This window comes from Lycorma delicatula, chromosome 5 (genome assembly GCF_047948215.1).
Source record: "Lycorma delicatula isolate Av1 chromosome 5, ASM4794821v1, whole genome shotgun sequence".
In the NCBI taxonomy this organism is placed as follows: domain Eukaryota; kingdom Metazoa; phylum Arthropoda; class Insecta; order Hemiptera; family Fulgoridae; genus Lycorma; species Lycorma delicatula.
Genome location: NC_134459.1, coordinates 49,498,544 through 49,526,308, shown reverse-complemented (window position 1 = coordinate 49,526,308; position 27,765 = coordinate 49,498,544). Strand labels below are relative to the sequence as shown.

The window sequence follows — 27,765 nt, the reverse complement described above, 5'->3', positions numbered from 1 at the left end:
GACTATTCCAGGATGCCTTAGTATGTGGTCTGTAAGTCTGTCTCTTCTTTTAACTATGTTTTTCCAAATGCTTCTTTCTTCATCTATTTGCCGCAATATCTCTTCATTTGTCACTTTATCCACCCATCTGATTTTTAACATGCTCCTATAGCACCACATTTCAAAAGCTTCTAATCTTTTCTTCTCAGATATTCCGATTGTCCAAGTTTCACTTCCATATAAAGAGACACTCCAAACATATACTTTCAAAAATCTTTTCCTGACATTTAAATTAATTTTTGATGTTAACAAATTATATTTCTGACTGAAGGCTCGTTTCGCTTGTGCTATTCGGCATTTTATATCGCTCCTGCTTCCTCCATCTTTAGTAATTCTACTTCCCAAATAACAAAATTTTTCTACCTCCATAATCTTTTCTCCTCCTATTTTCACATTCAGTGGTCCATCTTTGTTATTTCTACTACATTTCATTACTTTTGTTTTGTTCTTGTTTATTTTCATGCGATAGTTCTTGCGTAGGACTTCATCTATGCCGTTCATTGTTTCTTCTAAATCCTTTTTACTCTCGGCTAGAATTACTATATCATCAGCAAATCGTAGCATCTTTATCTTTTCACCTTGTACTGTTACTCCGAATCTAAATTGTTCTTTAACATCATTAACTGCTAGTTCCATGTAAAGATTAAAAAGTAACGGAGATAGGGAACATCCTTGTCGGACTCCCTTTCTTATTACGGCTTCTTTCTTATGTTCTTCAATTATTACTGTTGCTGTTTGGTTCCTGTACATGTTAGCAATTGTTCTTCTATCTCTGTATTTGAACCCTAATTTGTTTAAAATGCTGAACATTTTATTCCAGTCTACGTTATCGAATGCCTTTTCTATGTCTATAAACGCCAAGTATGTTGGTTTGTTTTTCTTTAATCTTCCTTCTACTCTTAATCTGAGGCCTAAAATTGCTTCCCTTGTCCCTATACTTTTCCTGAAACCAAATTGGTCTTCTCCTAACACTTCTTCCACTCTCCTCTCAATTCTTCTGTATAGAATTCTAGTTAAGATTTTTGATACATGACTAATTAAACTAATTGTTCTGTATTCTTCACATTTATCTGCCCCTGCTTTCTTCGGTATCATGACTATAACACTTTTTTTGAAGTCTGACGGAAATTCCCCTTTTTCATAAATATTACACACCAGTTTGTATAATCTATCTTTGTGAACTTAATAAAAAAAATTCTGTCCCTTTTTTTCTTTTTAAGTAAGAAAAAAGTCGGTGTATCTAAAAGAATGTTTCTTAATAAGGTAAAGAGGCATATTTTATCATAATATTTATAGAAATTTATTAAAAATAATAAATAAAAATAATAAAGTAATATAGTAATATATAAAAATAATAAAGTAGTTTTTTTTTTCAAAATACGTTTTAATCGTGGTTATTTAGGTAACTACATCGCCGCTAATCAGTGTGAATTGTATATATGAAATTCCAGTGAAAGCCTTTTTATATTAATTAATCTAGTAAATAAGTTAATTTACAGAAGTATTATAGTGCAGTACACTCTACACATAATTTTCCTAAAGAAGTAAAGTAATGCTCTTTCCGCTAGTGCGCACAAAAACTTTGTAAATCAGTGCATCTTGATCGTGTGTGGAGCTTTGATCGCATAGGATGTAATTACCTATAATTTGGTCGTTTGTTCTATCCTAAAATCGGTTAACCGGTATATTCGTTGTGTTTGTTTCACATCAGGTATTAGTACAATACTCTAATCGCTCCGTTCGGTTCTGAACAGTGGTCCGACAAATGGTTAATCGGGGTATAAAATATAGATCTCGAATCTTTATTAGGTCATTTTTTCTTCTTGTTTTTTTTTTTGCTTCCTACAGTCATTGTCCCTTTCCTATTAGGCCCACATTATATTTTACATCCTATTATCGTTCAAATAGTTTAACTTGGAATAAAAATTAACATTTTCGGCTGTTTACAAATTCGCAACTTCTGAAGTAGGTTGTTGCATTCGCGTACTGCTAGATTCGTAACGCGATCCGGTTTGGAATTTTTACATGCCAAAAATATTCCGTAGCATATTCTCTTACAAACTGTTCAAGTTCGTACGATAAATGCGTTCAGTCGGTAGTGGAATCCGCGCAAAAATTTGTCGTCCTGATTATATGAAATTGCCTGTAAATTTCCAGTCATTAAATTTTATCAAGATAGGGAGAATTTTGGAAAATTTTTCCGATTTGTCTTCTAATATAAACTATATTAATATATTTTAATAAATCCGCCTATACGAATTTTCATAGAAACCGTATGAGGTGAGCGAAATAGTTTTTTAAAATTTCACTTTCCAATTGAAACTGAAGATTGTTGTTGTTTAGGTCGACGTTTATTAAGATATACGTATGGTATTTTTCGACGATAAACGGCGTATATTTTTCTTTAAGTTGCTGTTAAAATTTTGAATGAAAATCGTCAATTAATGAACGTGTAGTCGGATTATTTACTTAAATACGTAGATTCGCCTAGTAAAGTTTTAATGTTTCTAAATACCACCGTTTCAGAATTTTAAAACTTGTATCTGAGAATTTGTACGGATCCTCCAAAAATAAAGCCAACGTTTTTCGCATCATTACTGCTATTCATGGATTTTAGGATTTTTATGAGAGTATACTACTCTCATAAAAATTGGATTCACACTATTGGATGCGCTTCTCTTTAACACACACACACTCTCTCTCTCTCTCTCTCTATATATATATATATATATATATATATATATATATATATATATATATATATATACGTACATAGGTGCATGTGTATGTGTGTATAAGTTGGATTACATTGAAGGTCGTGGGGTCCGAGGGCTACAGGCTATCGTAACAGATCAAGGTTTCACTTGACGTATTATTTATTAACGCTAATTTTTTTTTCTTTTATACAAGTTACTTAGGTTATATGTTTGAATCAGTTGTGTTCACGTTCATGTGTAACACTGTCCTACAGAAATATTAAACGGTGATGATAATAATAATTTTAATAATAGCAATTAATGTTATTGGTAATATTTAATTGCAGATTTTTAACATTTTTTTCCTAATGAATAATTAATTAACAGTCAAGTTGCAGATTGTATTTTAATTAATTATATTGTACACATTAAATATTTTACGTCATATTATTGTTATTATTTAAGGGTGATCGCCTCTACTATTATTTATCTTCGTAGAGCAGTTTCATTTGGCCTCGAGCGTTTGTAAAAATAATTTAGTACCTAATTCTTTTCCTAAAAAATATTTAAATAATATATACACCTTCGAAGATTCTTTTTCTTTCGAGCGGTTTAGTAAAACCGTGTCTTTCTCTTTTGTCTCCGAATTAAATAGATGAGGAGCAAAATCATGAAGCAGGTCGTTTTTCATAGTATTGACGTATAACCCGCGATTTAATTCTCATATTCAAAGTGACATCGTGGAAACTTTAAGGAAATTTTACCGGAAAACTCAGAATAAAACGATAATAATACATGTTCTGGCTAGAATTTCTTAATATAATTTCTGAATTTCTTTCGTTATTTTAACGAGGCTAAGGTTTTTTGACCCTGCCTTTCTTGTAAACGGTTTTTTATGGTATAGACAGCTCTGTCGTTGAGTTTTCCTATTTGTACTTAAAATAAAAAAAAAAACAATGAAATTTAAAAATTACATTTAAAAACCTGGAATTTATTGCGATGTTGTTTATTTTGAAAAATATTTTTTTTCAATTTCTTAAATTTCGACTTTTTGAAATCGGCGTCAAATTAAGAGTTAGTGAATTTGTGGGTTGTTTTTGATTTGACGGCGACTTCAAAAATCGATATTTAAAAACATACAAAAGTATTTATTTTTAAAAATTTGTAGCGCAGTTATTGTTTCTTATTTTTAAAAAGATAGAAATGAAAAAATATTTAATAATTGGTACGATTGCATTCTTTATAAAGAGATACCTAAATAAATATGGGTCGAGTTTTCGTATTTGTTTTAAATAACGATTTTAGGAAAATGATAAGTAATTAACGCTGATTATTATTTGAGATTTAAGCCTATTTGTAATTTGTAAAATTTCCTACCGCTTAATTTTTCCGAAAAAGTTTAATAAAGTTAATTGTATTTCTGAAATCTTCCTAGATCGTTTTCGGTCAGTTGGGTTTTTTAAACGGTGAACCGGTTAACCGTTTTGTTTATATATATAGTTTTAAAATATATTCATACGGATAAAATAAAGTTACTTTTTTCACGTCCTACTTTTAGTGTGAATTACGTTATTAAACGTTTATTTGGTCAACTTTATTATTTATTTGTTTACGTCTTTTTTTTTTGTAATGAAAAATCACAAAATTCGAGGTTTTGTTTAATTATAAAATTAAATATAGTTAAAAATAATAATAATAATTAAACAAAATTAAATAAATTAATTATAAAATTATTGGGAGATGGTGCTATTTCATCACTTAAGCTTAGTTATTCTTTTTAGGATGTCTATTTGCGTAGGAATGAGTAAATTAGAAATTAAATAACGTTTTATTTTTATAATCTAATTTTTGACGTATTTCAAATTATTCACCCTAACAAAATTTAATTCATAAAAATTTTAAAAATAAACTAAAAAAAAAAAAATTAACACGAAAGAGTTAATAGATTGATCCGGTCGGATAAAGATACGGTTTACTTAAAATATTATTAATGAAGAATTTACTGACAAAATTAGAGGATGCCTCGCCTCACATAGATATCCGAACGACGACCTATTTGATAACGATTCGGCTAGAGCATATTAAATCATTCTTAGTGGCATTACCATTAAATTAATTCAGGGATTCTGAATTTATAGAACAGTTTTCTGCACCCGCTTACTACGTTGTAGTTATTAAATTTCTTATTTTCATACTTACTATTAAAGTGTAAAAAAATTAGTCAGTTTTCCATATCGTGCGGTGTGGATGCATATATGTCCGTATGCGTTCACTATTTTCCAACGAGAGGGGTACAACGTTTTATTTCTTTGTCTCGGTTCCTCGTTATTGATATAAATAAAAATTTTGAAGTAAAAATAATACTAGTCACAATCAACTTCTCTGACTGTGATAATTGCTTCTAAACAGCTATTCTCTGTGGTGAACAGTGGTTAAGTGCGGCCGTCGTTTCTAAGCCTCAAAATAATGGAGGAATTTGGGGTGGTGAAACGGTACGATATATTCGAATCGGTGAAGAAGGCGACAGTGAAGAAATTATTTCTAATTCCGTGTAAGAATGCCACTTTATCCTTGTTATTCTTGGAAATAGCTGAGTCAACAGAGACTCAAAAAAGTCTTAACCTCGAAAAAATTCACTACAGCAAATAAATAATTGGAATGATTTCGGAAAAGTGTGTAGAATAAAATCGTGCCCTAGCGAACATGAGCGATTACGATTAACTATTTATTTGTTTATTCCGAACCCATTCCAACAATTTATTTGCTGTAGTAAATTTTTCCGATGTTAAAATCTATTGATTCGGCTAGAACGGGTAAATCCTTTTACAGTCAGTCGGTAATAGTACTGTAAAAAAAATTAACAAATTTTGTTGATTTAATCGATTGTTTCCCAACAATCGTAGACATTAATTCCCTGACACAAAGGTGCATCTAAGCAAAAATTCTAAAATATTTACCAAAGACACAGAAGTATCATTTTCCGTGTTTTAGTTTTTTTTTAACTTAAGATTTGACTTATTCTCCTGGAGTAAAAAATTATGGTTGTCGAAAAACATTTGTTCTAACACTACTTAGTAAGTATATTAAATTTAAAATATATTAAACAATTTGCATGTGTTGCTTTGTATTCATACTAATTTCTTACCGTCAACTACGCGTTTGAAATTCACTGAATGATGAAATTGTAAAGCTTAAATTTTATATAATTATAAATATTTGATGATTTGACGAATTTAAAATTTATCTCGGTTTAATTAAATTATAGAATTACATTTCTCTTATCAATTTTAAAGTAATATTTTTTCGAATATATTTTTAAATGGCCGTTTACAGTAACACTCGTGCGTCTGTAAATATAAATTGTAGCTGGACTGTTCGTATTTGTTATGCGAAATTTGGTATTCGATTGATAAATATTAAAAATTTAAAGTTGTCAAAAAAAAAAATTTGTAAAATTTATCGTAAGTCAGAACATCTCTTCATCGAATGGGGATGCAAGATCTAGCCGGCAGAATTAATTCGGTTACATAACTCAGGGTACCAAAGTGTATATTCGGCTAGCGATATGTCCCGACCGTTTCTAAGTGTAATTTTTGACGGAGTAATTTTTTTTAAGTGTGTTAAAGGAAAGCTCTCTGTTTTCAAATATTATTACTCATTGTGTGATTTATTTACTGCTTGAAGGCTGAATGTATAAGTATGTATGTAAAATATTCAACACACTCACGCGCACGCATCGCTGAAAAAAATCACGTAATTATACCATCCTATAAATTTAATTAACGGAATAAAGTGACTAATTAATTGGATAAATATTCCTTACATTGTGTGAATCATTTAACAACAAAAAACCGGACAGAAACCTAACTAAACTTTTCAATAAAATAAAAATAATTCTTAATAATAATAATAATAATTATGATAATGAACTACATTTCTGGTCTTCTAGTGACTAGACTGTAGGCTGACAGTGTGTTTATGGTTTTACGGCACTACAGTCGGGGTATTCAGTTTTAGGCCTTTGATCGAAAATCTGAATTTGCGATGGCGTAATGCGATTTACCATTTAGGTTAATTATTTTTCGTTCATTTTGATTACAATGCTTGTGGCCATTTCAATCTATTTACTTTTCTAAAGGATCCAAATTAAAATACTTTTTAATCCGTTCGGCGTCCTTCGAAGACGAATTGATGTCTTCAATTCGATTAAGTTGTGACAACCTATCGAGAGTGATTTCATTTTTCGATCTTTTACTAAATTCCGTTATATTTGTTCCTTTTCTTTTTAAATGTTATACGTTTTAATACTAATCAAAATTTTCTCTTAGAATCCCCTCACGCACATAATAAATTATATATAGATCGCGTTTGGAATTGTTAAATATATTTATCCACGGGTAAAAAAAGATATTGCCCCAGTATTTGTCTGGTTGAATAAAGAAAAACAGTGGTAAAACCTAAATCATTCCCACCAGCATCATTGAATACATCTTATTACAAAATAAAAAGTATATTTAATTAAACTCCGTATCAATTTTGTAGTATATAAACACGTGAAATAATGTTTAGGTAAATACCTTATACTAAATATAAAAAATAAATCAAAGTTAGAAGGCGTTAATGAAAATTATTCGAGTACACCTATTGTATACGTTGAATACGATGCAGTTAATTAAACGTTAACTTAGTATTACTTAAAAATTAATCGACAGGGTGATATTGTTTCTGTAAATGAAAATCTTTAAATTGTAATTTAAATAAACTGACGGGAAGATTTTTTTAAAATGATTCGGTAATTTATTAGAAATGGCAACGTAATCGTAACAAGGTTTTTTGTCGTTAAGTCAAAGTATTGTGTTATGTCACACGAAAACAGTTCTGTCGTCTGATTTGATAGAGGTGTAGATTTTTTAAGATTAATAATTTTCTAGGCATCGCTCTACGCGATTCGTAATTATGGTTGCGGAACATTGATCTGAAAACTTTTTTTGTATCTTGAAAAAAAAAGTTCTGGTATTTTAAGGGAGCCCCAAAAGAGGACATTCTTCACTTCAGACGGGATTTTACGTAAACCTAACAAATATTTAATAATAACGACAACTTAGTTTTTATTAAGGCGCTTCTAAGCAAAATAGTACGACATAATTTTATTTCAAACGAAATCAATTTCATCCCAACAGAATTCGTCATCAAATAAAAGACCAGAAAATTTCGCTTTATGGAGAACAGAAATACTATCATTATCGTTAATGGGAGAAGAAGGAAGACCCACTACTCGTCTCAACATCACGGACTGGAGTCCGGAACAGAGCCCAGCAGAGATGCGTTCTGAAGGGCAGCCATAGCAGAAGCGGATGAAGAGCTTCTATATAACCCTTCCTCTAAAAACTTACAAAAAAAAAAAATTAACACAAATCAGCAATTGCGACTCCTCCGGAAAAGGGGACGCATTGCTCCCTCCATAAAAGTTAGTGCCCCGTTGTGGCGTATTCCTGCTAGCCTATTAAGCGTTAGCACCGAAAGGACTTCAGTAGACGGTCTGAAGGGGAATTACGTCGGGAGGACAGGCTTCATAAGCCTAGCCTTCCGCGGTCGGCCCATAAAATGGGTTCGATAACGCTGGTTCAACAACGGATTGGAATGCAACTAAATCCGTCTTAAATTCACTAAAATAATAATACACAAAACTTGAAAAATTAGACCCGCGATATAAAATAACCCTTTTAAAAACACAAGCCCGATTAGAATCATCCAGCAGCAAGGGACTCTGTCCAGGTTCTGCGATAAGTAGGGAGTAAACTCCCGCCAACTTTGCATTCCATTCCGTTAATGGGAATTCTGTTCAAACGATTAGCAAAGTTACGTCTCTCTAGAATTCATCAAAAATATTTGCAACTTCACCGCTATAATTCACTCTTAAAAAGAGTGAAAAAAAGCAAAAACAAAAAAAGTTTTTTCTTTTTTTCGAAAATATAGATTTTAGCGAAAATTGGAGTCGCATTCAGTACGGTCAGAAATTGACTGATAAAGTGTTATTTTAATAAAGTCTGTTCTATCATTCCTTTTTTTAATCCAGCAGACAGTGTTTAAAAAGTGTCTGAACTTTATGGATGAGTAGCAAATTTTCATTTTTGTTTTAAACTTTAATATTTACCGTATATGTATCAGTTTTTTCATGAAAAATTGATTTTTTTAAAGTTAAAAGTGTTTCTTTAATATACGTAGAGCACTGAATCGGACACTTGAAACTTTTAAAAAGCAATACTAATAATGGTCTTTAATGGATTGCATTTTGACAAAGTAATTAACATTATTAATTTATTTCAGGGTTTGCGAATTTTTAGTCTGTTCTTGGGTAATTTACAACTCAAAATTTCACTGTTCTTAAATTAAAGGGAATTTGAAAATATTTATTTTAAGAAGTTATTTTTTTGCTTAGGACGCTTTAGTTTTCAAATAATTGCGAAAAATGCTAGCGTTTGCAAAATGATAGAAAAGTACGCTTTTTGGGCGAAAAAATTCGATCTCCATCACTGATGCACCAAATCGGATCCGGTACGTCTCAGATTATCAGAAATTTGGTATAATTTTAATTTGTACTTGTATTTTTTTCCCGCTTAAGTCATTAGTTTACGAAACATTTAGAAAATAAAAAGGAAGTAAATAAGTTTATACTGATATAGTCATCTAGGTATTACATTTAATTTAATTAACACAGAGTATTACGAACATTTCCCGCGCTGTGAAAAAAATATTGTAATTATTGTTAAAAAAACCGTGAAACGCAAAATTTAGAAAACGGACTTAAATTACTAAACCGATAAAAAAATGAAAGAATATTGCGGCATTCTATTGAATGTTGAACATTTATTAAAGTATATTAAACTTATAACAAAAGTTGCCGAGTGCTTAGAACAAATACTTTAACGGAGTTAAAGCTGAAATTAATTTAATATCGAAGTAAGGTTATAGTAACGAACACATTATTGAATAAATACCAACAATAAATTTTACCACTTCCTATATTTAAGGAAAATCGTCAAGACTTTGATACAGAAAATAAATTATTTATGTTTTGTTTTTGTTTTTACCCGACTTAAAAGAATTTTACGTAATTCAAGGGAGTTGTACTCCGCATGCATTTTTTCTTTAAAATACTATTAGCTGGTTAATCAGCGGGTGTAAAATGTACATTTTTACAGCCGTCATAATTTTTTAATAAACATACATTGACGTAAAATAGTTAACATAAAAAGAATTCATCAATAAGTTTTTGGATTTTGAAAAATAATTTATGAGCGGTCCACGAGTCCTTGAATTATAAAAAAATCAAATTTATTTCCTGTTTTCTGCTTGCTCGTATAATTTGTGATCGTTTTACAAAAATATCCAGTTGATATTAGCAGAAGAAAAAGTAAATTATACATTATTTATTTAACATTGTATCATCAATTTTGAAGTTATCTAAAAAAAAAAATGATGTCCTATCGCAAATAAATATACATATTAAGCGTGTGGATGTTATTTAATAATGAGAAAACTTTTCTGTCCGCGTCTTATCACGATGGGAAGTGTGTTTAAATTAATAAATTGGATGTAAGTGTACTTACTTGTTCGAATGATGTAGATCTAAAATTGGTAATTTTGATTTGATCAATTGACACTATATGACACTTTGAGAAACTGTTAACTCGCCTAGCTATAAAGGAGTTGAATGTGAACCGTTGAACGCACTTATATCTGGAACGCGATAGTACCGATTGGTCCGTCGTGAGCGAAAGAGTGAATGCGACGAGGGACGTTCGTTTATAACGAGTATGTTCTCCGTGCTGGAAGCGTTGTCGGTTTTGTCACCTGATAGTCGTGGGAGAGAGAGAGAAAGAAGGAGCAAGAGGTCAACATTTCATCTTGCACGGCTTTCGACGACGTGCTACGTGACTCGGGACTCGTGTACTGTAAACTTGTGACTATTTAACTGTTACGAATGTCCACAAAGCTTCTACGTTGCACCGGTCGGTATATAATACGACAGTCACGGTTCATTTGTCGTGTGTTAGGCTATATAGATTAAATAAGAGTATTTAAACTCGCACGCACTAATGCGTACAGAAGGTGACGCATCGCATTGAGATATAGGGTATCTTTATTTTATTCGGATTACGGCTTTCGTCTCACGTAGCTATTTTGCCCCCTCCATCGTAACTTCACAGGCAGATAATAGAATAATATAACATAACCGTGTTCGAGTACTTTGCCTATATTTAGAGAAGACTTACGATTTATTTACTCGTAGATTGCCTTGGTAAAATATTATACCTTATTTTGTTTGTACGACCGCGAACTTAATCGGTCAATGTAATACTGTATACGGCATTCTTATCATTATTATGGTGAGAAATACCTGTTAATTTCTGTCCTTTGTAGTTTTTTCAGACGGTTCATTATTTAAATTTGTAACCTAAGTACGTCAAAATCTGATTGCCATCTTTGCAAACTTAATTATAAAAAGGTCGGTCTCTCCTTTTTGTGGATTTCCGGATGTAAGGAATTCTTGTCGGCTAAGTTCAGCGTCCTAAAAACAAATGGTTTTTTTGCATGTCCTCATAGGCGAGTGTAGCCGTCCTTTACGAATAGGTTATGCGTTATATGTGTACCGTGGGTAATCTTTTTGTACCGGGTTAGTCAAGAAGACGATGGAAAAGTGCTTGGCTGCGGCCGAAATTCGAAACCGAAACAAATTATTTTTGTTTAAAGCCGCGCAGGATTTATTGAGTGTACTCAGAAGGGTGATGTACGACGTTGCCGGCATTTTTTCGATTACCGAGTTCAGTAAGGCGATAACAGTTCCGAATAGTTGGGAATTAGATGGCCATTACCCAGAGATCGCCGGTTAAGATACGATGAGACTGATAGTTTATCACAGCCCGCAAAGATCATAGCGGTAATTCTTCTTCAGCTACCTGTAGGAGAAATTAAATATTAAAATCCGGAGGTCCCGGGTTCGAATCCCGGTCAGGCATGGCGTTTTTCGTACGCTTCAAAATTCCATTTCCATATCCCACGCGCAAGCTTTAAGCTTTTGTAGTGATGTCATCAAGCCTTAAAAAAAGCTGTTTGAACGTGATTCATGTTCGTTCTACCCCGTTTTGTTCGGCGTTCATATCTCTTTATGAGGTAGATTGTACAGTTTTGAGTTCACTGCAGTCTATTGACAATTCCATTTGAAATAGTGGACTTAATCCTCGGAGTAAATCTTCCATAATCCAAATTCTGTTCGATTCGGCACCATTGAAGGGATAAGTGAGGGATACTTGATCGGCTATGACGACACAGAATTACGAATTAGTGCTTTCTTATGTACCGAATCCTCATGAATTCGGTATACAGGTCTACAGATTTATTTTCCTGCATTTATTGCATTACTGCCACGAAATGCCGATTATTACAATTTGCTTACGTTTTTCTGTTGTCGCTTAAGGATGAATTTTTAATTTACACGGCCTTTAAGATTTTAGCAAATTAAATCTTTTGGGAAACAAAAATAACACGTAACAAATTTTGTAGAAGACATTTCGAAATTTTTTTCTCGGAGCTCCCTTCCTATCAACCCTAGGTATATTTGTTAATCGGCATTAATTACGTAATGAGGTGGGTTTTTTCTCTTTTTTGTATGTATGCGTTAGATAAAAAGAAAATTTAACACACGAGAGAAATTAGAAAACTAACAAAGCCGAAACCGGAAAAATATCTCGATGGACATCTATGCTTAAATACATGTATAAAAAGACGGGCCTCCTTCCCTGAAAATATTATTAGAGATATAAGATAAAAAAGATATTATTATTTTTTTTAATTTCGATACAAATATACCAGCATGTGTGGACCTATTTTCTTTCGTCAGATCTCTTATGAATATAACAGTCGTCTTCAGTCTTCAGGAAGGAAATTTCTGCTCTTTAATTGGCCAGTGAGGCTTATTTTTTATACGTAGACGACATTTTCTTTTTAGAGCTTCTATGTTCGCGGAAACTTGTAACAATTTTTGATGCTAAAGCTCATTATTAGTTTTTTGTTTTAACTACTTTCAACTTTCATTCTAGAAGATAATAAAATGTAAATTACAAGTATTCGAAATATAATGTAACAAGAAATGTTTAAAATTAAGCGGTGAGGTTTAAAAAATGCGAACAGTTTTTAAGATGAACAAATGATGGAGAGAAATAACTATATTCACTTTCGAAGAAATAATACATTCAAATCGTACATTACATGAAACGGACTGTTGCGCTTTACATCGATTGAAGCGGTATATTAATGTATAAGGAGCTCAGCTTGAACCCGAAAAGTCAGTGCACGTAACTGAAATGTTACATTCATTCGAGAGGTGGTGACTTAAGGGCTTCTTGGTATTGTCGCGTGTTTGCGGTTCGACAAGGATATTGAGAGACTAACAAAGGTAAAAATTTCTTATAAATACGATTTATTACTCTAAAAATATATCAGATAAATATATAACATACAAAATAGTATAAAAAGACAAAATAGATTTAACGACAATTAAATTATAAATACGTAAATACAATTTACCAAAAACTTTGTAACGGTTTTAGAAACTAATATTGTATTAACGATAAGATAACGATAGAAAAGCCTAACATTCATACAATTCACTTTCTGTGTATTACTTTTATTATTTACAAAAGAGCTACCGTACATTTTATGAACGAATAAACTACTGTCGCTTTCATTCCCATTTACAAATAACTCACCGAATAGTTTATGTTTCACCCATCATCCGAAACGGAATACTACTCGTGACACACTCTTCAGTCGTTGTTACTACACGCTTACTGTTATCGCACGCCGCACCGAACTGGGGCTTACAAAACTACTGACCCTGACCGCTTGTCCCTGGTAGTATTTATATCTCTTGGCCTGCAGAACCAGTACTCGATCGTCCTTTCGATTATTGAAGGTTAGTAATTTGCATTCTCCGCGCCCTTACGTTTTTCTATAAGTTTTTTTTTTACGGTTGGGTAACCCTTTTAGTCGAACAGGAGCTTTTGGAGGTGCCATTGATTGTATTACAAAAAGCAAAGTGTTAAACGGACCTGTTGTTTTATATGAAGAATCCCCTTTCCTTCTTTTTATTTTCTCTCTCTTAATTGTAAGAAACCCGTTACACTGGCCCCGTTACAGTATGTAGATTCGGGATCGGACGTTACTGGTTCTATAAATTTTTAAATTGCCACATTATCGTACGCAGTCATTCAATAAGACACATGGACACCAAAACATCATTAGTTGTAGAAAAAAAACGAACAAATATAATTGCATTTAACATTCTATTTCCCAACCTCTTGATTATTGTGGTAAGAGTTATCCGGTAAACGTTCTCTCATTACCGGGATAACTGTCTTTTCGTGTTGTCAGTGTTCTGATTTCATTTTATTTGCTGTGTTCGTTGAGGAATCTGAATTTGCGTTTCGGTGAATCCATTTCCACCGGTTTCCCTGAACTGTGATCAACAGATTTGTACGGTCGACAGTATGACCGTCGACCGTATCCGATTTGTTGTGCGTAATCGGCTTGCGGCTCGATATTTGTGAAACAGCCCTCTTAGTAACAACTTCGCTAAATTTTAGCGCTCAACCGACGCGAAAATTTTTGAAGTACGGGGATATTATCTTTACTTCTTCCGCACGATTAATAAATAAAAAAATAATTTAATTTTTTGTTTGTAAGAACATAGGTGAATTAGCGTTATTCAGTTAGTCTTTTAATCCTTTTTTAGATTAAAGACAAACACTCGATTATTTTTTGAGGAATATAAATGTTTAATGATGAAAATACACTGTTAGCCCAGTAAAACTAGACAAATCGAGTGAAATAAATCCAGAAATTTTGAAAATTTGCACAGTTGTTTCTTTTTACCTAAATTTGAAGAAAGTAAAAAGTCCTGGTAGATGGTAAGGGGATGAATTCGAAGGGGGGCCTTTAAAGGTGACTTTTTAGTTTTTCGTTTACGTCTCAGAAACTATCACTCGTAGCGAAAAATTGTATACATGAAAATTGAAGTTGACAAAATTTCCTACAAACGTGGTCCTATGCACGTTTTACGTTGGATTAGTTGTTTCGGAGTTATAGGGTTGAGAAAGTAACAGTTCTTTCAAAAATCGTGATTTATTCACATTTCATTGTTATATGACATGCTTAATGAATATTTAATATTAATATTGGTAATGAAAATTATACGTTATTAAGAAACAATCATGTTGCCAGGGTCGTATTTATCAAACAATTATCTCGTTAGGGTCGTCGATCTCTTCTTCCTCTAAGCATTTGTTGTCTACTGGAGGATTATTAGTGCATGCTCCCTCGCAGTTCTCACACATTGTTGTGCAGTGGATTCCTGCCTTGCGACATCCGCAACACGTCCCACAGTCTGTCGTACAATTACAAAAAATTGTGCTGAGGACGGAGGGAGGGATAGCAGGTTCCATGGACGTAAAGGATCGAAGATTTCCATCGACGCCCTTCCCACAACTACAATCCGTAATTGGTAGTGCTTGCCCAACCAGTTTTGAACTTGCAGATACACTCTGTGAGAGTGTTATCGGGCAGAGCCTCCAGTGGGTGGCAAGGACGGTAGGCCTGGCTTGACCTTAGTGGTTGAATTGAGGAAAGCCAAGTATCGGTGGGTGTTGAGATCTTGTTCGCGGGCATTGTACAACGCGAGGAACATGCGCTTACCGGCTTCAGTGACCTCCTGTGGTGTTGAAGAGGACTCGTAGAACACGTTGAATTTGGCTTTGAGGCTGCTGTCCCTGTCGAACAATTTCACGATCATTATTTACTTGCCTTTCCTGAAGATGGATGAGATAGCGTCACACCCACTAAACCCATGAATGAATAGCATGCTCTCGACTAAGTCGAGTTTTTGCAACTCCAAGGAGTTGCAAAATGCTCGTCGACAGCTAGTACTGTCAACAAGACCAGCAGATCTAGTCTTCGCCTATGACCGCTACATGTTCGTTGCACGTTGTTTTTTTGTACTCCATACCGTACAATCATTGTCAGCATCAGCCTGTCTCGCTTCAATTCCGTCGGTGATCATTTTCTGAAACAGCATGCTGAGGAACTTGGCCTTGTTTGTTCTTCTCATTACCAAGGAAGTGTTCTTACTAAACCGTCACTGCCATTCCTTCGATTAAATCAATGTCAGCTGCCGTCTTTGTGGTGCTTCGACGTTGTTGTTCACGTTTTGTGCTGTTGACGGTGTCTGTGTATCCATCAAACACAACAATGCAGCGTTCACCGTAGTGTCTTTATGTAAGTCGCAGACCGGTTGAAGACAACGGAAAAAGTTGAACCTGTACTCCACTTAACGCAATGCAACAAAAAGCCACCATCGATCACATTTACGCCGAGCTTGAGATCTGAAGTGTGAGGGGCTAACCCCCACTCCCGCGGCCATCGTTCATCTGCTTCATTGTAAAACTATTAATTTGAATACTGTTGACTATGATTTCATTTTATATACATATTATGTACGATTGCATGTGTTTGAAACCGTTTCCAACAAAGGAAAAAGCAATAAACCCTAGTCCTGAGTAAATATGAAAATATTTGCTCCGAAGCTGTTGTTCCTACGTAAAATATGCATAAATGCATTTCTGTACAAAAATGCACACAACGATATTTGTAGGAAATTTTGTCAGCTTCAATTTTTATGTATACAATTTTCTCTACGAGTGATATTGTCGGAGATATGAGCGAAAAACTAAAAAACGTCACTTTTAAAGGCTCCCTCGAGCTCACCGCTCATCCACCAAGACTTTTTATTTTCTTCAAACTTAGGTAACAAGGAACAACTGTGCCAATTTTAAGAACTCCGGGATTTATTTCTCTCAATGGCCTTTTTGTGTCTTAATTTGACTGGGCTATGCGGATAGATGGGAGTTTTCAGAATTAAAGATAATAATAACTAATAGAAGTAAAAAAGTATTATTTAAAGACGTTTAAAAATTCAAAAAATTAAGGCTGCTTTTCTTTTTTACGATACATAATTACTTTTTATTTAAATCTAAAGAGGGTGAATAAAAGGTATTTAAAAAATGGCGAGTTCTGTTTTCATTGCAAATGATAATCGCATTTGTTTTTGCCGCGTATCTTGTGTACCAGCTTAACAGCAGAGGTTTTTTATCGCGTCATCTAACAGTTTTGTTTTTTTTATTTGTGTTTGGATGCGTTTAAAGAATTTTCACGTAATTTGGCACACTCTACTCTTTTTAACTAAACGGATGAGTTGAGTGATTATGGAGCGGTGTCTGGTACTGTGATGTAATGAGGTGGTGGTAGAATTCTCTCTTTCTCTTCCCTCCCCCTCTTCCTACGATATAGAAAATTATAAAAGTCAATTGGCGATAATCCTTACTAACGCACGCAGCGACAATGCCAAGTTATTAACTAACGAGCAATCGTGTCATGCGCTATCACGAGACCTTCCGTCTTAATCACATGTGCTATGATTCTGCATAATTAAACCGTAACGTATTCGGTTTAAATCGGATAATGTTTTCAGGTATAAATCGGTCGTTATTTCATTGTTTTAAACCAACTTAATGTAAATATGTCAATTAAATAGTTAAGATATTAAGAAAAAATTGTTAAATTTTTATTTTTCAATTTCTCAAACATGGTTATTGCTGATATGTTAATAAATTATTAAAAAAGTTAAAATCCACGTTACCAGAAAATTAAATGTGTTTTCCCTAGATCTTTCAGTCCTTAGACCATCGTCAACAGAATAAAATAATATTATAAAATAAAGTTAAAAAATTAAAATGATTAAGCAGTCATAACTGTTTGCTATTTATCAGTATACTCTAAATAGCTATATATCTAAGAGTATACAAATAAATAGCAAACAGTCATCACTGCTTTTAATTTTTTAACTTAATTTTATAATATTTTATTCTGCTGACGATGGTCTAAGGACTGAAAGATCTAGGGAAAACACATTTAATTTGCTGGTAAGGTGGATTTTAACTTTTTTAATAATTTTTTCTTGTGGTTTCTTAAACCACAGGAAAAGTAAGCTATATATCTAACCTAGATAGTTATATGTGGTAGTGAAAATAAAATTGTATGAAAACGTAACTTGTATTACCCGACATCGGTTACGAATGAAATTCTACAGTATTAATTTGAACATTAACCGGATAGATTTGTCTTTTCATTTTTTTAAATATTCTATAGTAATTGTTATTTTTTATACTGTTTAATTCTACATGGAGAATAATTTAGTATGTATATATATATATATATATATTTAAAAAATGGCGAGTTCTGTTTTCATTGCTGTTGATAATCGCATTTGTTTTTGCCGCGTATCTTGTGTACCAACTTAACAGCAGAGGTTTTTTATTATCGCGTTATCTAACAGGTTTTTTTTTATTTGTAAACGAAAAATGTAGTATCACATTATACTATATTATAATATAGTACTAATATATTGTACAATCGACCGAATGAATGTTCATTCATTTGCGTGCAGAATGGATACATGAAAATACACCAGACGGGTAATACGTACCGATTGCTCTGGTTATGTGTACGGTGAACAGCCTCATTTTCATCGATTTATAGGTAAAATTTTGATTACTCAAAACGTAGTTCGACGTGTCCGAGAGCTGTATTTCGGTAATCTTCGAATCTTCTATGAGTGATAAACTACTCTAAAAGGCGGAGGTAGGTTTAAGGTGCAACCACTCTAATATTTATATTATCCTTCTATTGTTATCCTTCTATTTTTTTTTTTTTTATCTTCAGTCATTTGACTGGTTTGATGCAGCTCTCCAAGATTCCCTATCTAGTGCTAGTCGTTTCATTTCAGTATACCCTCTACATCCTACATCCCCAACAATTTGTTTTACATACTCCAAACGTGGCCTGCCTACACAATTTTTCCCTTCTACCTGTCCTTCCAATATTAAAGCGACTATTCCAGGATGCCTTAATATGTGGCCTATAAGTCTGTCTCTTCTTTTAACTATATTTTTCCAAATGCTTCTTTCTTCATCTATTTGCCGCAATACCTCTTCATTTGTCACTTTATCCACCCATCTGAATTTTAACATTCTCCTATAGCACCACATTTCAAAAGCTTCTAATCTTTTCTTCTCAGATACTCCGATTGTCCAAGTTTCACTTCCATATAAAGCGACACTCCAAACATACACTTTCAAAAATCTTTTCCTGACATTTAAATTAATTTTTGATGTAAACAAATTATATTTCTTACTGAAGGCTGGTTTAGCTTGTGCTATTCGGCATTTTATATCGCTCCTGCTTCGTCCATCTTTAGTAATTTTACTTCCCAAATAACAAAATTCTTCTACCTCCATAATCTTTTCTCCTCCTATTTTCACATTCAGTGGTCCATCTTTGTTATTTCTACTACATTTCATTACTTTTGTTTTGTTCTTGTTTATTTTCATGCGATAGTTCTTGCGTAGGACTTCATCTATGCCGTTCATTGTTTCTTCTAAATCCTGTTTACTCTCGGCTAGAATTACTATATCATCAGCAAATCGTAGCATCTTTATCTTTTCACCTTGTACTGTTACTCCGAATCTAAATTGTTCTTTAACATCATTAACTGCTAGTTCCATGTAAAGATTGAAAAGTAACGGAGATAGGGAACATCCTTGTCGGACTCCCTTTCTTATTAGGGCTTCTTTCTTATGTTCTTCAATTGTTATTGTTGCTGTTTGGTTCCTGTACATGTTAGCAATTGTTCTTCTATCTCTGTATTTGAACCCTAATTTTTTTAAAATGCTGAACATTTTATTCCAGTCTACGTTATCGAAAGCCTTTTCTAGGTCTATAAACGCCAAGTATGTTGGTTTGTTTTTCTTTAATCTTCCTTCTACTATTAATCTGAGGCCTAAAATTGCTTCCCTTGTCCCTATACTTTTCCTGAAACCAAATTGGTCTTCTCCTAACACTTCTTCCACTCTCCTCCCAATTCTTCTGTCTAAAATTCTAGTTAAGATTTTTGATGCATGACTAGTTAAACTAATTGTTCTGTATTCTTCACATTTATCTGCCCCTGCTTTCTTTGGTATCATAACTATAACACTTTTTTTGAATTCTGATGGAAATTCCCCATTTTCATAAATATTACACACCAGTTTGTATAATCTATCAATCGCTTCCTCACCTGCACTGCGCAGTAATTCTACAGGTATTCTGTCTATTCCAGGAGCCTTTCTGCCATTTAAATCTTTTAATGTCCTATTTTATTTATTTATACATTGAAAGTGTATTGTTTTTTTTAAACTATATAAATAAGAATAAAGTGATTTCACTTGAAAGGCAGTTAGCGGCTCCTTTACTTTTTATTCTTTTAACTGGATATAATCAATTTTTTCATTAACAGTGAATAGCTTCTATTTAGCTTCAGTTAAGTTGAGTATGAGGATTATCCTTAAAATTAAGTCGAAATTAATTGTAATTTTACTTCTTTACTCTATTTAAGAGAAATTGATTATTCAATAATTTTTATTTGCAAAGTAAATGTTATATTTAACTATTCTCCTTAATTTCTTCATTCTAGTATTCCTATTTTTCATTCATGTATAAGTCCTATAATTAAGATTAATATTGTAATTGTTGATGAAATCATTCATTCTTCTATAATTATTATTTTTGTTGAGAATATCGGTATGATTATTGAAATTTCGATATCGAAGATTAAGAAGATTGTAGCAATTAAAAAGAAGTGAGTAGAAAATGATTTTCGTGTTAATGATATTTTTGCAAATCCGCATTCGAATGGTGAATTTTTTTCTCGTCTTATTTTATTTTTTTTAGAGACTAATATTGTGAATATTATTATTATAATAATGATTGATCTTAGTGAAATTATTGTAATTGCAATTTTGATTATCTTTTTAATTTTTTTAATCTATTGGAGGCTAATTATACTTTTTGTACTAAAAAGATTATTATTATTTTCCTCATCAGTAAATTGAAAGATAAAGGAATAATCAAATTACGTCTACGAAATGTCAGTATCAGATTGCTGATTCTAAGCCTAGGTGATGTCTGGCTGAGAAATGTATTTTTATGCATCGTACCATTGAGATTATAATAAAGGTTGTTCCTACAATTACATGAATGCCGTGAAATCCTGCAGTTAGAAAAAATGATGATCCATAAATTGAGTCTGCTATTGTGAAGGTTGATTGTTGGTATTCTCATTTTTGTAGAAATGTAAAATATAATCCTAGAATGATGGTTAGTATTAATGATTTATTTGATATTGATAATTTATTTAATAAGATTCTGTGATGTGCTCATGTTACTGTAATTCCTGATGAAATTAAAATAATTGTGTTTAGTAGAGGAACTTCTAATGGATTAAATGGTTTAATGGATTTTGGGGGTCAGTTTATGCCAATTTCGATTGATGGTGCTAGTCTTGAGTGAAAGAATATTCAGAAAAATGATACAAAGAATATTATTTCTGAGATAATGAATATAATTATTCCTATTTTTATTAGTGATTTTACTTTATTTGTATGATTTCCTTGGAATGTTGCTTCTCGTGTGACGTCTCGTCATCATAATATTATTGTCATTGTTGATAAGGTTAATCCTAATATTATTAGGTTATATTCTTTTGTTTGGGTTCATTTTACAGTTCCTGTTAATATTGTTATTACATTTATTGATAGCATAATTGGTCACGGTCTTTTTGTTACTATGTGGAATGGATGATTTTTTTTCATAAGGTACTTCTCTAGAATAAAGAGTTACAAGTGTGGCAAATACGTATGCTTGAATTATTGAAATTGCTGTTTCAAATGCTGTTAGGGTTATTTGAATTGGTATAATGAATATTAGTATTTTAATAGATGATGTGTTTCCTAATAGGGTTATTAGTAGGTGACCTGCAATTATATTTGCTGTTAATCGAACAGCTAGTGAGATTGGTCGAATAATATTTCCTGTGGTTTCGATTAGAATTATTATTGGTGAAATGGCTGATGGTGTTCCTTTTGGTAACATGTGTTTAAATATTTCATTTGTGAAGTTTTTTCATCTGTATGTTGTAATTATAATTCAACTTGGTAATGCAATTGATATTGATACTACTAAATGTCTTGTAGATGTAAATACATAAGGGATTAGTCCTATTATATTTCTGATTATGATAAATGTAAAGATTGATATTACTATGATTAGAATTTCTTTTTGGTGAGTTATTAATTTAAATTCATTTATTAGTTTTTTTTCTATTATTTTTATTATTATATTTATTCGAGATTTTTTGGTTCAGTATCATTTTGGTAAAATTATTGTTATTATTATAATTATTCAGTTTCTTTGTAAAAGTTTAGTTGTTGGGTCAAATGTTGAAAATAGTCTAGTTATCATTTTCAGTTAATATTTATTTTTATTTTTGTTTTTTTTTGTTTGGATTTAGATTAGTTATAAAGAATAATTTTGTTATGTTTATTATGATTGTGGCTGTTGTTATTATTAATATAATGTTTCATATAATAGGATATATTTGTGGAATCAAGATGCACATTAAATGTATTTTTTATTTGACAGTTAAATGTTTTTTTTTAAACTAGCTTCTTTCATTAAGAGTATTCGATGTTTACTATATTTTGGTTTAAGAGACCATTACTTTCTTTCAGTCACTTAATGTTTATTAGTTTTATGTTTTTATTCATTTAATGAATGATTTTATATTAATTCTTTCTATAGTAATTGGTATAAATCTGTGATTTATTCCACAGATTTCTGAACATTGTCCGAAAAATACTCCTGGGTTTTTAGTTATTAGGCTAATTTGATTAAGTCGTCCTGGGATTGCGTCTATTTTTACTCCTATTGATGGAATTGTTCAGGAGTGAATTACGTCGGATGATGATACGATTATTCGGATTTGTGTTGAGAATGGGATAATTATTCGGTTATCTACTTCGATTAGTCGGAATGATGATAAGTCATTCTGTGGTTTTATATATGATTCAAATTCTATTTTCTTGGAGTCTGAATATTCATAGGATCAGTATCATTGATGTCCAATTGTTTTAATAGTAATTGATGGTTTAATTACTTCTTCTATTAGGTATAAGGTTTTAATTGATGGGATAGCGATAAAAATTAAAGTGATTGCTGGTATTGTTGTTCAGATTGTTTCTATTATTTGATTTTCTGTTAATATATTATTTGATAATTTATTTTTTGTTATTGTTGCTATTATAATTGTCACTGTTACTGTAATTGATAATAAAATTATTATAGTGTGATCATGGAAATTTAGTAGTTGTTCTATAATTGGTCTGGCTCTATTTATTATGTTAAATTTTATTCATGATGATATTTCTAAGGAAATTACTTTTTAATTTATTAATGAATTTTAAGTTCATGGCAATTTTCTGCCACTCTTAGAATGGTTTAGATACTAGTGGCAATTCATTAAATGAGTGTTCAGGGGGTGGTGTAATTGAAAATCATTCAATTGATGATGATTTGTTATTTTTAAACATTGTAATTCGTTTAAATGCTATGGCTTCTCATATAATAAATATAAATATTATAATTCTGATTATTGAAATTAATGATCCTATGGATGAAATTATGTTTCATGTCATGTAATTATCTGGGTAATCTGAGTATCGTCGTGGTATTCCTGCTAAACCTAAAAAGTGTTGTGGGAAGAATGTTATATTTACTCCTAAAAATATGGTTGAAAATTGAATTTTTAATCATTTTTTATTTATTTTTATACCTGTTATTAGTGGGAATCAGTGAATGATTCTTGCTATAATAGCGAATACTGCTCCTATTGATAGCACATAATGAAAGTGGGCTACAACATAGTACGTATCATGTAAAATTACGTCAATTGAAGAGTTGGCTAGAATTACTCTTGTTAGTCCTCCAATAGTGAATAGAAATACAAATCCTATGGATCAAATTATTTGGGGTGATTTTTTTTTTGTTATTCCTTGTATTGTGGCTATTCATCTGAAAATTTTAATTCCTGTTGGTACTGCAATAATTATAGTTGCGTTGGTGAAGTATGCTCGTGTGTCAATATCTATACCTACAGTAAATATGTGGTGTGCTCATACAATAAATCCTAGAATACCAATTGCTAGTATTGCATAAATTATTCCTAGATGACCAAATGTTATTATCTTTCCTCTTTCGTTAGTAATAATGTGGGAAATTAAACCAAATCCTGGTAGGATTAAAATATATACTTCTGGATGTCCAAAGAATCAGAATAAGTGTTGGTATAGGATTGGGTCTCCCCCTCCGGTGGGGTCAAAAAATGAAGTATTGAAGTTTCGGTCTGTTAGTAGTATTGTGATTGCTCCAGCTAATACTGGTAATGATACTAGTAGTAGAACTGCTGTAATTAGGACTGATCAACAGAAAAGGGGTATTTTTTCTATAGTTATTCCTTTTGGTTGTATATTTATTGTTGTTGAAATAAAATTAATTGCTCCTATAATTGATCTTAGCCCTGCGATGTGAAGAGAAAAGATAGTTAAGTCTACTGAAGGTCCTGAGTGTGCAATTTGGGCTGAGAGAGGAGGATAAACAGTTCATCCTGTTGCTGATCCTGACCCTACAACTGATCTTGCAATTAGAAGTGTGATTGATGGTGGTAATAATCAAAATCTTATGTTATTTATTCGTGGGAATGCCATGTCTGGTGCACCAATTATTATAGGTACAAGTCAGTTTCCAAATCCTCCAATTATGATTGGTATTACCATAAAGAAAATTATAATGAATGCGTGTGATGTTACGATGGTGTTGTAAATTTGGTCATTTTTAATTATTGATCCTGGTTGTATTAATTCTAATCGGATAATTATTCTTCTTATTGTTCCAAGTAATCTAGCTCAGAGCCCAAAAATAAAATAAAGAGTTCCGATATCTTTATGATTTGTTGAAAATATTCATTTATTCATTGAGAATGGGATGGCTGATTTAGGTGATAGATTGTAAATTTATTTAAGGTTTTAAACCTCTCATTATTTGTCTTGTATTCAATTATGATTCTATATTGCAAATATAGAGGTGCGTTTACTTGCTAAGGCTTATTTATAATAATAATTTTAACTTTGAAGGTTAATAGTTTTTTTAACTTAAATCCTTCTTTTTAGTTTAATTTAAAAATTATTATTATTGGAATTCCTATTAAATTTAAAATAATTGGGATAATTGATTCTTTTTTTATTATTTTTTTTATTTTTGATTTATTTGATTTGGTTATTGTAGGGATTATTATGTTCAAGTATATGAATGTTGACATAATTGATGAAATTAATATAATTAATGGAATTGGTGCTATTCAAATTGTTGATTTTATAATTATTCATTTTATTAAAAATCCTTAGTTGGGGGTATACCTCTTATTGATAATGATGAAATTATTAGAGATGTTTTTGTTAAATTTGTTTGATTATTAATTTGGTTTAAAAAATTGATATTATTTTTTTTGAATGTGTTTATTATGGTTAAGTTGATTATGGTGTATATAATTAGTAGAATAATAAATTGTTGTTTTGAAATTGTTAATAAAAAGATTATTACTGGTGAATTTGAAATTGATGAATATGCTATTAATTTTTTTAGCGATGTTTGTTTTATTCCTGAGATTGGTGCCATGATTATTGATATAATTATTGATGTTATTATTAATTTGATTCTGGTTATTTGGGTTGCAATAATTGTAGGAATGATTTTTTGTATAGTTATCATTATTATGCATATCTCTCATCTTATCATTTGTATGATTCTTGGTACTCATAGGTGGAATGGGATTATACCTATTTTTATTAAAATTCTCATTATTATTAAAATTCTTTCATTAATGGGGCAGTTAATGATGGCATTAATAATTATTGAGGTTATTGTAATTGATGATGATATTCTTTGAATAATTAAATATTTTATAGATTGTTCATTTATTTTATTTCTTTTTTTTAAAAGGGGTAGAAAAGAAATTAAATTAATTTCTATAGATATTCATGAGAATATTATTCTGTTGGAGGATATTGTTATAATAATTCTTACAGTTATTGTTGTGATAAATATTGTTTTTGATAAATTTATTTTAATTAAAAAGAGAATTTATTCAGCGATGGGGTATGAACCCATAAGCTTAATTTAGCTTATCTTTTTCTAAAAGGATGTGTGATGCATTAAGAATTTTGATTTCTTTAGTTTCAGTTTAATTCTGGATATTACAATTTAGCATGAGTGAGGTTTCACTTAATTTACTTCATCAAAGTAATCCTTTAATCAGGTATCTTGCTTGAGTATAAAAATCCATTATTTTTTTTCCTTCTATATTTTATTAACTATATATTTTATTTACTATTTTTTTATCCTTCTATATTATTCTTTTATATAAACTGTAACATTACACGTCGATGAAACGATCTGCATCTATATCGTGTATCTTGAAGTACAGGTACAAACACTTGCGTGTGTCTCTTTTATTTACCTGTATTTTCTTAAATTTTTCGCAGATCCAGCACTTAAGCGGGCCTCAAAATTTAAATTATGATTAATCGGCCTTAAACTCAAAGTTTTATAAATTATAATTGTTAGGTATAAAAAATGGGAGTCGACTTATTCCTTATAATTTGTAACAGCATTTCGAATGATTTTATAGGGAGATTTCATAAGAGATGAATCCGGTGTACCGAGTAAGATTTGATTTATTTCTGAGGAAGTGACAGTCGTAGTTCGAATTACTCTTTGTTGTAAAGTTATATAATTGATATTGCGGTACGTTGCCACAAGAAGGCTTATCTGGTTTCGTTGTTGTCCTTGACCACATTAGCGAGTCTGTGGAACCATGGCGATTACTGTGCCCCGCGTGTTAAGTCGAAAAGTTGCCGGTATGTAGCCTTAGGAGATGGGGTTAGTTGTCTGTGATGACGTGGCGACCGTCACCAAGATACTCATAGTTACCGCTTCAGTTAGAGCTATTATATTCATAACTCGAAACGTGTTTTACGCGGCATGTACGCACGTTTAAGAGTAGCGTCGCCGTCGTGCTTCCGGTTTACACAATGCCAACAACATTTATAATCGACATTGAATTTTATTTATTGAAATCCCTCCCCGATTTACGCGAACCCTTCGTATTCACTGCCGTTGAGAAGACCGCCTAGTTTTAAAGTTTATCCGGCTCGTCCTCGGCCTAGTAGATCGAGGTCGTACCTTTTAGCCGTTTTCTTACCGGAACCCATTTCACGAAATTTAATGATCTTTTTCCTCCTAAAGTAGCTTTTTTGTTCATATCAAAACGAAATCTTTTTTTTGTATAGGAATGGATGGATGGATGGGTGGGTAACAGTAAGTGTTACATTATTTAACCGTTACCGTTGTTATAGGTTTGCAGGTCCCCGAACGTTTGCCTTGTTCTTGGCGAAATAGATGTGCAGGATTTTTTTCTTATCGGTTCTAGTTTTCTACATTATTACCGCCTCCTCTTTACAAGAAACCGTTTTAATGTGAGAATATCAGTAATTTCACGCGTAAATTGAAAACGCTTTTCATTCACTTCCGGATCGAGTTTCCCGAATTCTGATCGTAAAATTATATCTATCGTTATTTATTACATTGTCAGTTTTGGGGAAATAATCCTTACTGGCATATTGTAACGTCTTAAATTGTCTTTTTTATTCACGTACGGCTCTATTTTTCGTTAAGGGGATATTAACTCGGAAACGTGAGATAGCTTAATAATTTGGAAAAAATCAGGTTGTAAATTGTAACAGAGATATGATACTTCTTTCGCAATGCAATACATTCGTATCGATTTATGTTATTATTTCTTTGTTCGCGCATCAAACAGAGACGTCAATTAAAGAAATTTGCTTTATGATTTTTATTAAATATTGCTTATATCTTATCTTCCGATTTTGTCCTCGACAAAACGTTTTTTGTATTCACTTGCTCAGGATGG

At 31.8% G+C, this 27,765-nt stretch overlaps 1 protein-coding gene, 1 long non-coding RNA gene and 3 pseudogenes across 3 annotated transcripts in view; 1 reads left to right on the top strand and 4 right to left on the bottom strand.

Moving 5' to 3' along the window:
- Nucleotides 1-10,597, bottom strand: part of LOC142324928 (uncharacterized) — a 39,159-nt gene extending 28,562 nt beyond the window's left edge. The window contains exon 1 of one of the 2 annotated variants that reach the window (XR_012756443.1): nucleotides 10,346-10,597. This is a non-coding gene — a long non-coding RNA (uncharacterized LOC142324928). The remainder of the gene's footprint in view (nucleotides 1-10,345) is intronic. The other variant, XR_012756442.1, reaches the window with a different exon arrangement.
- sima (HIF-1 transcription factor component sima) overlaps nucleotides 1-27,765 on the top strand; it is a 238,648-nt gene that overhangs the window by 156,917 nt on the left and 53,966 nt on the right. The window lies entirely within an intron of this gene.
- LOC142324627 (cytochrome c oxidase subunit 3-like) lies at nucleotides 20,747-21,815 on the bottom strand (annotated as a pseudogene).
- LOC142324927 (cytochrome c oxidase subunit 2-like) lies at nucleotides 22,329-23,124 on the bottom strand (annotated as a pseudogene).
- Nucleotides 24,050-24,736, bottom strand: LOC142324626 (cytochrome c oxidase subunit 1-like; annotated as a pseudogene).